Genomic DNA, 12694 nt, shown 5'->3' on the forward strand with positions numbered 1-12694 from the left:
CACATACACACAAGCACACATAAGCACACACACATACACACACACGCACACACATACATGCACACATAAGCACACAAGTGCACACATACACACAAGCACACATAAGCACACACACATACACACACGCACACACACACATGCACACATAAGCACATAAGCACACACATACACACATATGCTCACACACACACACACATCTCCTGCAGCAGACTTTGGGTTTGACCCTGGCAGGTGTTCTCCGTATGACAATGATGTCCAGAGCTCTGGGACAGTAGGTGGGAGGGGTTCCTCAGCCCTGACCTTATTCCACTGGGAGATGGGAAGGGTGAAGGGTAACCCAGGTCTAAACAGACTTCCATTCTTGAAGACGGGAGAGTTTACAGAGAGCAGAAAGGGAAGAATTTCATGCATGGGGGAGAGGGAGGGAGAACACCGGAGCCCCTGGGAAGAGGCCTTCAGAAGGAAGCAGAATTGCCTGGCTGAGCAGCAGTGGATGAGGGGCTGGGGCAGAGACAGGACAGAGAGACTGAGGGGGAAGAAAAGGCAGTGAGGCTGGGATGGGAGGAAAGAGAACAGTCAGGAACAACAATGGGCAGAGAGCACAGCGGTTGGATGGGTAGGAAGGGGTTGTGCCAAGAGAAGTCACAGCTGCATACCTAGGGCAGGAACCCAGGAGGATAGAGGGACACCTCTGGGCCACTGAAAACCTTATGGGTGGACAACAAATTTTTTTTCTTTTTTTAAAAAAATGCCTTTTAGGTGTTTAGTTTATTTTATGTGTCTCAGTGCTCTGCCTCAGGGTATGGGTGTGCACCCTGAGGTGTACCTGGTCCCAGCAGGAGTCAGAGAGAGCATAGCATTTCCCTGGAACTGGAGTTATGCATGGCTGGGAGTCACCATGTGGGTGTTGGGAACCAAACCTGGGTCTTCTTCAAGAGCACCAAGTGCTCTTAAATGCTGAATCATCTCTCCAGCTCATGAGTTCTTTTCTTCAGGAAAAATTTTGGAAGCACCTACTGTGTGGTGGTTGGGGACCCTTTGACATCCCCTCTGAACTTGTATGGCACAAACTTGTAAAGTCAAAGTGATAGCAACTTATCAAGCTGTGGGCACAGAGGAAATCCTGAAGGGACCTCTGGGAAGGCAGAGAGGGCATTTCCTGGGCAACAGGCACACCAGGGTATGACACAGATGCTCCTTGGCTTGCAACCCATCCCAAGTTCAAAGTATCAGAAAGGAGCATGTGCAAAATATACTTCAGCCATCAACGTACTCAGAGCGCGAGCAGTGGCCTGGACAGACAGCCTCATCTAACACAAAGCCGTGTTATACTAAGTGTTGGCTGCCTCTATACAGACATAATCGGGCATTTTGAACACACAATGGGATGGAAAACACAGGACACAATATCTAACACTGCTGGCAACACTGTGGTGTCTACAGTAGGGTGTACGTGGTTTTCTCTTCTAAGAGCGTGGTTGACTTGGGAACAGTAGCTTGCTGCTGCCAGAATTAAGAGAGAGAATTATATGACATACTATGAGGCCGGGGAAAGACCAGAACTCAAAGCTCTGTGGTTTATACTGACCATGAATCCCTTCCCCACCACCACCTTAAACTTGGAAACCTCATCTGTTCACTCGTAACATCTTGTTTCATGACCTGGGGGATAAACGAGTGTTTGTCATAGTACCTCATAGGTTGTCTCCTGTTGAAATAGCATATGCTACAAAGCACTGGTGAAGGGGCTGGAAACGGTTCAGTCACTAGCGTACTTGCCGTGCAAACACAACCTCAGTTCAGTCCAGACACACACATAAAAAGCCAAGATGAAGGTGCGCTCTTGTCATCCCAGGTTGAGATCCTGAGAAAGGACACCTGAGGTCACACACTTATGCATTTGTTCCGCGCACGTGCACGCACAAACACACACACTCACGAGCGAGCGCGCGCGCGCGCGCACACACACACACACACGCACGCACACACCATGTAAAGAAATTTGCATGTGTTTTATGATTCCCCTTTTATCTTTGGGATTTTCAAATGTTCTACATTGAACTGGTATGGGAAAACATGATCAAACTTATTAGAATAAATAAACTTCCTGGTGTGACCATAATTTGAGTTTTCATTGGAAACCAGTCACAGCTGGTGGAGTGGCTGCATTCTCACCTTCCTCAGACTCGCAGGGTGGACAGACCTGCCCACTCAATCCATCCCCACCTAATCCCCTAGCCCTCATTTCTCTGCCACGCATCCTCCCTCATCACTGCCCAGGGACGCTCTGTGGACAGAGGAAGGGAAACATCTGTTTGGAAATGGATGCAGCCCCCTCTGGCTGGGTACTCCACTCACATGAACCCTTGTAAGACACTGAAGAAAAGCATGAAATAGATATAAGATGTTCAACATCAACAATGCCGGGGCTATAGTGATTTTTCTACACTGTGTGTGTGTGCGCATGCACATGCGATCAGAAGGCACCTTAGAGGAGTCAGTTCTCTGGGATCAAACTCAGGTTGTCAGGATTGTCAGCGAGTCCCTTTATACAGCTGAGCCATCTCCCCAGCGTCGGTGTGTTGTTTTCAAGCCACTTCTGTTTGTGGCAATTTGTTTTAGTAGCAATTAGAAGCTAATACAGTATGGCCGCATTCAGAGGCTCCCTCTGCCTGGTGATCTGTAATACTGTCCTTGTAACAGAGCCAAACATCAAAAGAACGGGTTCTAGTTTCTATCCTGTTATTGACCAGGACTTGGCACCTTCTCTTGGACCTCGGATTTTTAGTAAAGTAGCGATTACATGTTGTGTGAGCCCTATCCAGTGCATACATGTGTGCATATGCGAGTGAGTTTCTGCGTGCGTGTGTGCGTGCGTGTGTGCGTGCGTGCGTGCGTGCGTGTGTGTGTGTGTGTGTGTGTGTGTGCGCACTAGCGCTTTTGGGAGACTTCTAACTCTCAGTGAATGTTTGTTAACTCAATAGGTGCACTGGCAGGTAAGCTATAGATGAGTCAACCCTAGTCCTAACCCATCTCTGCTCTTAAGAAGCTCCCATTCTGGATGGGGAACCGGAAAGCCACGCAAGCAGTACTTCACCTGTATGGATGAGCATAAAGATAATTACGGGTGTAAATAGAGACATATTGGGTCCATTTCCTGGGGATGCAGTAAGTTTTGTTGGGCAAGGTGACATCAGAGATGGGTATTGAAGGATGAATAGGAGTTGAGTGGATGAGGCAAACAAGGGGTTGAGAATAAGGCAGAGCAAGCCAATCGAGAAAGCACCAGTGATTCCCCAGAGATGAGTGAGGACTGAGGCACAGGCAGTTGGATGGCATTGATTGGTAGGTGTGGGATGATCGGGGGAAGCATGACGTGGGCATCAGTGTTCAGTATGAGCCTGTGTGTCCTCCAGACCAGGGCTGGGCCAGGAGACAGTCTGTAACAGAAATGAGCCCTTCTGGTGTCTCATTGTGTTCCCCCAGACATGTGTAAAAGGCCTGGCAGCTGCCTCCGTCTCCTGGTAGTGGGAGGGAGGGGATGTAGCCATGCCAAATTACAGCTACTGAGTAGAGGCCAGAGTGACCTTGGGAGCTGGCTTCCATCATTATAGGGTCATGTTCTTGGACTTAGAACCAGGGCATCGGGGGGAAGAGGGTGGGGAGGCAGGGTGGGTGGCAGGAGATGCCAGGAGGGAGAAGGAAGCAGCTGGGACCACCAGGGAGTTACACCGCAGCTTGGATGCCACCTGTCACACTGTGGGATCTCAGTCCAGGTGCTGCCCATGGTAGGTCTGTCCTACCAGCGTAGGTCTCGGTGCTGTCCCTGTAGGAGCCTCCTTGTGGAAGACAGGGAACTTTCTGTTCATTTCTCCTCCTGTGACTCACTGTGGGTGACAGGGACCCACTGCCGTGGATGGCCGCGATGAAAGTGGAACATTAGCAGCAGAGTGCCTTGAAGTCCCTGTAATCTTGTTGGATGGTCACACTCTGAGACCCACATGAGCTGAACTGGCTCCCATCAGGGGCAAGCTGCAGCTGCCTCTAAACCTTGGGTATCTCAACCCCTGCCCACACAGGCCCTGCTCTGTGTCTGCCTGTGGTCTCCTCAGCTGGTTCTTACATAGATGGCAGCTCACATGTATGAACCTTTATAGGCCTTCTAGACCAAACCACTGCAGAGTACACACAGAGTGACACATGGCTCCAGCTGCATATGTAGCAGAGGATGGCCTCGTCGGGCATCAATGAGAGGGGAAGTGGAGTCTTTTTATTTGTTTGTTTGTTTTGTTTTTGTTTGTTTTTTGAAACTTTTAACATATTCTTTTCTTTTTCATTTTTTATTGGTTATTTTACTTATTTACATTTCAAATGTTATCCCCCTTCTCAGTTTCCCCTCTGCAAATCTCCTATCCAGCCTCTTCTCCCCCTACCTCTATGAGGGTGCTCCCCCACCCACCCACTCACCCACTTCTGCCTCACCGCCCTGGCATTCCCCTATGGTGGGGCATCAAGATTTCACAGGACCAAGGGCTTCCCCTCTCATTGATGCCCGACAAGGCCATCCTCTGCTACATATGCAGCTGGGTCTCTCCATGTGTACTCTTTGGTTGGTGGTTTAGTCCCTGGGAGCTCTGGGGGATCTGGTTGGTTGATATTGTTGTTCTTCCTATGGGGTTGCAAACCACTCAGTCCTTCCCCTAACTCTTCCACTGGGTCCCCGTGCTTAGTCCAGTGGTTGGTTGCAAGCATCTGCATCTGTATTGGTCAGGACAAGCATCCAGTGTCTAGGGGAGGGCAGGAGTGGTTTCTCCTCAGGCTTCTTTCCTTGACTTACAAATGGCCACCTTCTCCTTGGTCTTCTCCATGTCCTAATAGGGCCTGTATAGTTACTTCTCAGTTGCTGTGATAAAACACTGTGACCAAAAAAACCTCAAGGAAGAAAGGGATTATTATGGCTTATGGTTCCCATCACGACGGGGAAGGCATGGCGTGGTGGCAGGAGCAGGTTGCTGGCTGAACATTTTCATCCACATTCAGGAAGCAGAAAGAGAGAACAGAAAGTGAGGTGAGGTTATAAGCCCTCAAAGCCCACCTCCAGCAAAGCATTTCCTCCTACAAGTCCCATAGCCCCCCTCCAAACAAACAAACCATCAGGAGACCATGTCTTCAAACACCTGACCCAAGAGGACACCTTCTTTCTGACCACCACAGGGCCATCATAACGGCCTCAGTATTAATTACCTCCCCCTCCTTCTTTTTAGTGTGTGAGTGGAATGTGGTCATACAACCTTTAATCCCAGCACTCAGAGGGCAGAGTATGTTGATCTCTGTGAGCTTGAGACCAGCCTGGTTTACATAGCAAATTCCAGGCCATCAGGCCATAGTGAGACCCTGTCTCAGAAAAAAAAGTATGTCTGAGTGGGGTGTATGCATGCATGTATGCACTGGTGCATGTTAGTGCCAGAGGAGAACATCCAATGTCCTTCCTATTACCCTCAGCCTTATTCCTTTGAGAAAGAGCCTCTCCATGCACCTGGAGCTAGGCTGGCATCAGCAAACTCCATCAATCCTCCTGTCTCCATCCCCCACAGTGCTGGGCTCAGGCACTGACATGGTGGTGTCCAGTTTCCCATGTGAATTTGGGAGTCTGACTGAAGGTCCACATGCTTGGACAAGTGCTCACCTCCACTGAGTCATCTCTCCAGTCCCTTAAATCCTCTGTAAAGACCATATCTTCCTCAGGCAGTGATAGCACACATCTTTAATCCCAGCACTTAGGAGGCAGGCAGATCACTGTGAGTTCCAGGCCAGCCTGGGTTGTAGAGCCAGTTTCAGGACCACCAAGGCTACCCAAAGATAGAATCAGATTCTGAGGTGTTGTGGGCTAGAACTTTATGAATTTTGGCATTCAGCCCACACCGCGGGGCTTTGGCATCACCGGGAGAGTGCTTCTGGGTACTGCTGTTGACTGGAAGTGTGAGCTCCACAGGTTCCATTGGCTTCTCCAGGCCTGGCACGTGGTTTCCATTTAAGAAGTATTTGTGGGATAAATTCATACGTTAATAAGCTCAGGGTGGTACCCAGGCATGTGCCATGTAGGGGGTTCAATGGTTGGTTTGACCCATCCCCTGGGTAAGGATTGTGTCTCATTTCCTTACTGCTTTGTGGGAAGCCTCGGGCCAGGCCAGGAGACACAGTCCTGACGCTGGGACTCTACAAACACTATTCTCAATGCTGTCCTGCCTCGGGCCCGCTCTAGAAAGTCTGGGACACGATGGAAAAGGCAGATTGTCCTTGATACCTTTGCTCTAGACACCCGGCTTCTGGTCTTTATAAGCCAGAAGGGTGTGTCTAGAACAATCACTTGATCCCGTCTACTCAAAACTTCAATGACCCTGCCCACCCTCCAGCAGGGTGGAATCCCAACAGTAACACAGCCGAAGACCCTTCACAGGGAGCCTCTCCGTGCCCTCAGCTCTGCAGTTTGTGGTTTCAGCCACACCAGAGCCAGCACTGGTCCTGCAGGTCACTGTCACTTTAACCTCTCAGCTCAGCACGTACTTCCTGGGATGTGTTTCCCAACCATCTCCCACAGGAAATATCTCCTTATTTGGGGTGTGTGTATATGTGTGTGTGTGTGTGTGTGTGTGTGATTTTTTAAATATATTATTTTTATGAATTTATTAATTATAACTTATTATTTATTTATTTTAATATATTATTTTTAAAATTAATTTTGTTTTTTAAAAAAAAGCCAAGAACAGTCATTTGAACTTAGGAAAGTCTCTGGATTGTGGGACCCCTGACATCCCTATGCTCCCCTGTGTCACAATGCTGAGCCCACTAGAGATGTACCCAGTGCCCCTCCCATGTCTCTTTTACTGAAGATGAGCAGAGCTAATGATCGGTTTCTGTGTCCTGGGGCCCCAAAAGGTCTGACTAGGTTGTGCCGGGTGAAGAATGCACAGCTGAGGGCAGGTGGAGGGGACAGGGGCAGCTCACGACAGGCTCCAGAGATAAGCTGATTTCCAGCTGTTTTAATGTTTTGCATTTATTACTGGGATTTGGGGGCACACGCACATGCACAAGTGAGAGCATGGACGAGGTCAGAGAAAAACTGTGGGAGTCAGCGCTCCCCCTTTGCCTGTGGAATTGACTCAGTTTTTCAGGCTTGCCAGCAAGCCGCCTTTACCTGCCGAGCCATCTTGCTGCCCCTAAATGAATGAATAATTTATTGATTAATATTTGCAGGGCGTGTGCACACCACAGCACATGTGAAAGTCAGAGGCCAGCTCAGGGCGAGTCGGTTCTCTCTCTCTCCACTTTGTTTTGAGGAGAGCGCTCTCTGTGTGGACTCCTCCAGCTACCTGGTTGCTTGCTGAGCTTCTAGCAGACTCTCAGGTCTCCATCTCCCGTCATGCTGTAGGATGTGTGCCGCTGCAGGTGGTTCAGGCAATCGGAAAGCTTGCCTGGCAAGTGCATTTACACACGGAGCCATCTCCCCAGCCCTCAGGAAGACATTTTATGATCTCTTGTGCTGTTCACAGTGAGCTGGGCTGGTTCCACAGCTTCCACTCCTGTCCTCACCCCTGAAACTGCCCATGGAAGACAGGTAGAGTTGTGGGGAGGGCAGGGCTAGCCAAGAAATTCTAGAGAGGTGAGAGGAAGGCAGTCCAAGGAGAGAGTCTGAAATCACCAGTAGAGAAGAGAGGGGGCAGGGAGGGCAGAGACTGGCCTTTGGCTGCTCCCAGGCCCATTAAGCTCCTTGCTTCTGTCCTCTGACCATTAGCAACTTTTGGAGCTTCTTGTCCCTCTGTCTGGAAATGAAGGGACTGGCCCAGATGTTCACTAAGGTCCCCTCTGGCCCAGATGTTCACTGAGGTCCCCTCTGGCCCCAGCTGAGCAGATTTGGGAGTGTGGCTATCTTACAGTTGTATTTCAAGAACTGTGCCCAGGTTACACACTGATTTCAGGAGCTCAGAGCCAGCCAGGGATTTAGGGAGATATATCTGTAGGCCTGGAAAGAACTAAGTTTCCTGCAACTGGACCACAGCCCACAGTTTGGCAGGGCCACTGAGACCCTCAGCACTAATGAGACTAACCACCTGGGGAGCCATTTAGAGACCTGGCCTGCCTATTTTGGGATAAAGCCATGAACTCTCCGCCTGACTATGGTGACACTCCTAAACATGTCCTGGTGGGTAAGCAGCACCCTTCATGGGCCATCCAGGACTAGGTATGGCCTAGGGACCAGGTCTCTGGCCATATGGATGACTCCTGTTGGCCTTTTCCTTCCCAAGTCCTGCTGGGCTAGGACAAGGCCAGCTGGCCTGGGCCAGTGCCTGCAGCCATTCCCTGGGCCATGACTTCAGATTCGATTGGTGAGGACTCCTGGACCAGCCAGTTGGCCTCTTTCTAGTCTTTGCTTCTCAAAGTTGGGAAAACTACACTGTGCACCTGGCAGTCCTTACTGCAGATGCTGGGTTCTCTCTCTCTCTCTCTCTCTCTCTCTCTCTCTCTCTCTCTCTCTCCTTTTTATTTATCTATTATTTATCTTATTTTAAAGAAACAGGAATGCCGGTGCTTACAGAACCATCCGTTTCATGGCCTCCTTTATCTCCCACCCCAACAGTAACCCTCCCAAGGAGAGACCTTCCTGTTGGCAGCACTTTTTCGTGCATTCTCCATTTTGGTCCCACAACAATGTAGGGAGGTACAGGGCTGATGGTGTTGTCTCTGACTGCAGATGAGGAAACCAAGGCACAGATGTTCAGTTTGGCTGTCCAAGGCTGAAGAGCAGTGTGGAGCTAGAACAAGGAAGCTGGGTCCTCTGAGTCAGCCCCCTACGCACCACACCTCTACGGTCAATTGAATGCTCAGGGTCAGGGTCTCCGCCAAAACAAGAAGGGCAGAACGAGTCTGGCATGGTGTCACATAATGAGAAAGAAATCTTAGCACACTGGGGAGACTGAGGCAGGAGGGTGGGGAGTTCAAGGTTATCTTTAGGCACATAGGCAGTGTGAGGTCAGGCTGGTTGATATGAGAAGGCCCAGCCCTCTGTGCATGGTGCGACCCCTGGGCAAGGGTGAGCCAGGAAATCTGAGTTAGCCAGGGCAGTGAGCCTGCAGGCAGAGTTCCTACAGGGTCTCTCCTCCAGCTCCTGCCTTGACTTCCTTTGATGACAGACCAACCTGTAAGTCAGGTGAACCCTTTTCTCCTCAAATTGCTTTTGGTCTAAGTTTTTATCTTCTTTCCGTGATGCTCTGTGGTCAGGAACTGTAAGCCAAGCACAGCCCTCTGAGTTGGTCTTGTCCATGTTTTATCATAGCAACAGAAAGCAAGAGACACCGTCTCAAAAACAAAACAAAACAACACCAGAAAGGGCCGGAGTATCAGCTGCCCGCCCTGGGCTCCGCGTTTCTGTTTTCCCCTTGGCAAGCTTGCCCATTACTTCACCTAAAACTATCGTCTCTTAGCTAAGGGGCAGACCCAGGCTTCCCTCTGAGGCCTGAGGGCTGCGGACTCTTCCCCTCCTCCACACTAACAGCTGGGCATTTCCACTTTCTGAGCCACAGTGCTAAGTGAACAGGGCCAACTGTCTAGCATCAGAAAAACCACCAAAAAACAAATACCTCTTACTCCCTCCTGCAATGCTGCCCGACTCCTCTCACCCACCCCTGCAATGCCTCCTGACCCCTCTCACCCACCCCTGCAATGCCTTATGACTCCTGTCACCCACCCATGCAATGCCTCCTGACTCCTGTCACCCACCCCTGCAATGCCTCATGACTCTTCTCACCCACCCCTGCAATGTCTCCTGACTCCTGTCACCCACCCCTGCAATGCCTCATGACTCTTCTCACCCACCCCTGCAATGTCTCCTGACTCCTGTCACCCACCCCTGCAAGGTCTCCTGACTCCTCTCACCCACCCCTGCAATGCCTCCTGACTCCTGTCACCCACCCCTGCAATGTCTCCTGACTCCTCTCACTCACTCCTGCAATGCCTCGTGACTCCTCTCACCCACCCCTGCAATGCCTCCTGACTCCTCTCACTCACTCCTGCAATGCCTCCTGACTCCTCTCACTCACTCCTGCAATGTCTCCTGACTCCTCTCACCCACCCCTGCAATGCCTCCTGACTCCTCTCACTCACTCCTGCAATGGCTCCTGACTCCTCTCACCCACCCCTGCAATGCCTTCAGACACTACTCTCCTTAAATTTTCAGAACTCATTCATATCCCTCCCTGCCTCCTACATCAACTGAGAAATCCCCAGCAGTCTTTCAATCACTAATCTATGCTCCCTTTAAATCCAGTTGGTCAGTTGTGGATACTTTATCTAACCATTCAGCTAACTGTGTGCTCTGCCTTGCTTCCGCATCCCACTGCTGCAGAGTAAATGACCTCTGTCCCCAGTTTTCTTCATCGATGCAGTGGGAACCACGTCTGCTCTGTCCGCCTTCATTGCTTTTCCGGGATGAATACTGCTCCATCAATATACCACATTTTATTTATTCACTCACTGTTTTGATGGACATTTGGGTTATTTCCATTTTGGGCCATGTATGAGTTTTTGTGTGGATGTGTGTTTTTGGGGAGTGGGAATTATATACTTGGGTATGGAATTTCAAGACTAAATGTGTTCAAAACTGAAAGGAACTGCCAATTTTCTAGGGTTCCAGCGGTGTACATCCTCATTAAAATTGGTGTCTTGATACCCAGTGTCCCTTGTACTAACTTCCTTTTTGACTCTTTTTGGTCACTCAAGATGTCGAAGCTAGGACGTGGTGGGCCCTCCGGAGCGAAATTCCGGATTTCCCTAGGTCTTCCGGTAGGAGCTGTGATCAACTGTGCTGACAACACAGGAGCCAAAACCTTGTACGTCATCTCTGTGAAGGGGATCAAGGGACGACCGAACTGACTTCCTGCTGCTGGTGTGGGTGACATGGTGATGGCCACAGTTAAGAAAGGCAAACCAGAACTAAGGAAAAAAGTACATCCCACAGTGGTAATTCAACAACGAGAGTCATATGGAAGAAAGGGTGGGGTGTTCATTTTGAAGATAATGCAGGGTTCCTAGTAAACAATAAAGTCGAGATGAAAGGTTCTGCCACCACAGGTCCTGTTGCAAAGGAGCGTGCAGACTTGTGGCCCAGGATTGCACCCAGTGCAGGAAGCGCTGTGTGATTCTCCGGTGTTTCTGTAAATTATATTCACTAAAAAGTCTTTGCTCTGAAAAAAAAATTGGTGTGTCTCCTTTTAATCGCCATTGTAGTGGATAGAGCAGCACGTGCGATCTTAGTTTACGTTTCCCTGCTGACCAATGACACTGGGCACTTTTTTTCAGATGTCCACTGGAAATTTGCCTGTTCTTTGGGAGAACAACTTGTGCGTATTCCCTGCCTTGTATTGTTTGCCTTTGTATTATGGAATTATTTATATGTTCTAGATACAGTCCCCTTGTCTGAGTGACTTACAGTTACTTCCCACGTTATCTTTTCTGCTTTTGTGAAGATGCCTCTTGAAACTTCAATTCACCTTTTTCAGGGGGAGGGTGAGACAGGGTTTCCCTGAGTAACAGCCCTGTGGGTGTCCTAGAACTCACTATGCACACCAGGCTGGCTCTGAACTCACAGAGATCCACCTGTCTCTGCCTCCCGAGTGCTGGGACTAAAGGCATGGGTTACCAAGCCTTTAGCTCATTTACTTTTTTTTTTTTTTTGGTTGTTTTTTTCAGAGCTGGGGACCGAACCCAGAGCTCATTTACTTTTGATGTGTCCAAGAAGGCTTTGCCTATGTCAAGGTCATAAAGATTGACCCATTTTCTTCTAAGACTTTATAAGTTTTAGCTCTTGTGTTTGGGTATTAGGACCCATTATTTTAAAAAGCTTAACTTTTAAATACATTTTATTAAAATTTTTAAAGATTTGTTTTATTGTTTACTTGTGTGTGGGGGGGTAGTACTTAAGGAGGCCAGAGGAGGGCACCAGATCCCCTGTAGCTGGAGTTACAGATGGTTGTGGGTGCTGGGAACTGAACCCAGGTCCTCTGCAAGAACAATCAGTGCTCTTAACCACTGAGTCATCTCTCCATCCCTATCTTAGCTATTTTAAAGGGACAGATTAGTAATGTTGAAAACTTTCAGGTTACATTTACTCTCTAGAACTTTCCATCCTGCAAAACTGAAATGCTAGGTTCATTAAAAACTTCTAGCCCTGCCCTGCTCAGTTCTCACATAATGTAAGAAAGGGCTCGGTTTCCTTCCTTTATACATGGATCTCTAACTGTCTGAAATCAGTTGCTGAAACGACTGTTGTTTCTCCCGTGCATTCTCTGGCTCCTCTTGTCAAACACCAACAGTTAATTGATCTGTTCACACCAACCTCCCGACTGTGTGTGTGATACCCTTTCTCCTTGTCCATTACGTTTGCTGAAAAATCACGTGAGTCTCTGTAACTGTTGAGTGTTCCCATGTGTTTATACAGTGCCGGTTCATAGCTTTTGTCCAGTTTTTAGAATAGATTTTAGTTTGAGTTTTCCTAATGCAGAGTCATAGAAGCTGTAGGCTCTAGATATAAATCTTTCTCCAACTAGGTCTGGCAGGGCTTGGGAGGCTGAGGCACAAGGACCCTTGGACTTCAGGTACTGCCTGGGTGACAGCAGGTTCCAGGCTGGGAAGACAGCTCAGA

At 49.1% G+C, this 12694-nt stretch overlaps 1 pseudogene; it reads left to right on the forward strand.

Moving 5' to 3' along the window:
- Nucleotides 1-10768: 10768 nt before the first annotated feature.
- On the forward strand, nucleotides 10769-11221 carry Rpl23-ps3 (ribosomal protein L23,pseudogene 3; annotated as a pseudogene).
- The last annotated feature ends 1473 nt before the right edge of the window (nucleotides 11222-12694 follow it).

Source organism: Rattus norvegicus, chromosome 1, assembly GCF_036323735.1.
Source record: "Rattus norvegicus strain BN/NHsdMcwi chromosome 1, GRCr8, whole genome shotgun sequence".
In the NCBI taxonomy this organism is placed as follows: Eukaryota; Metazoa; Chordata; class Mammalia; order Rodentia; family Muridae; genus Rattus; species Rattus norvegicus.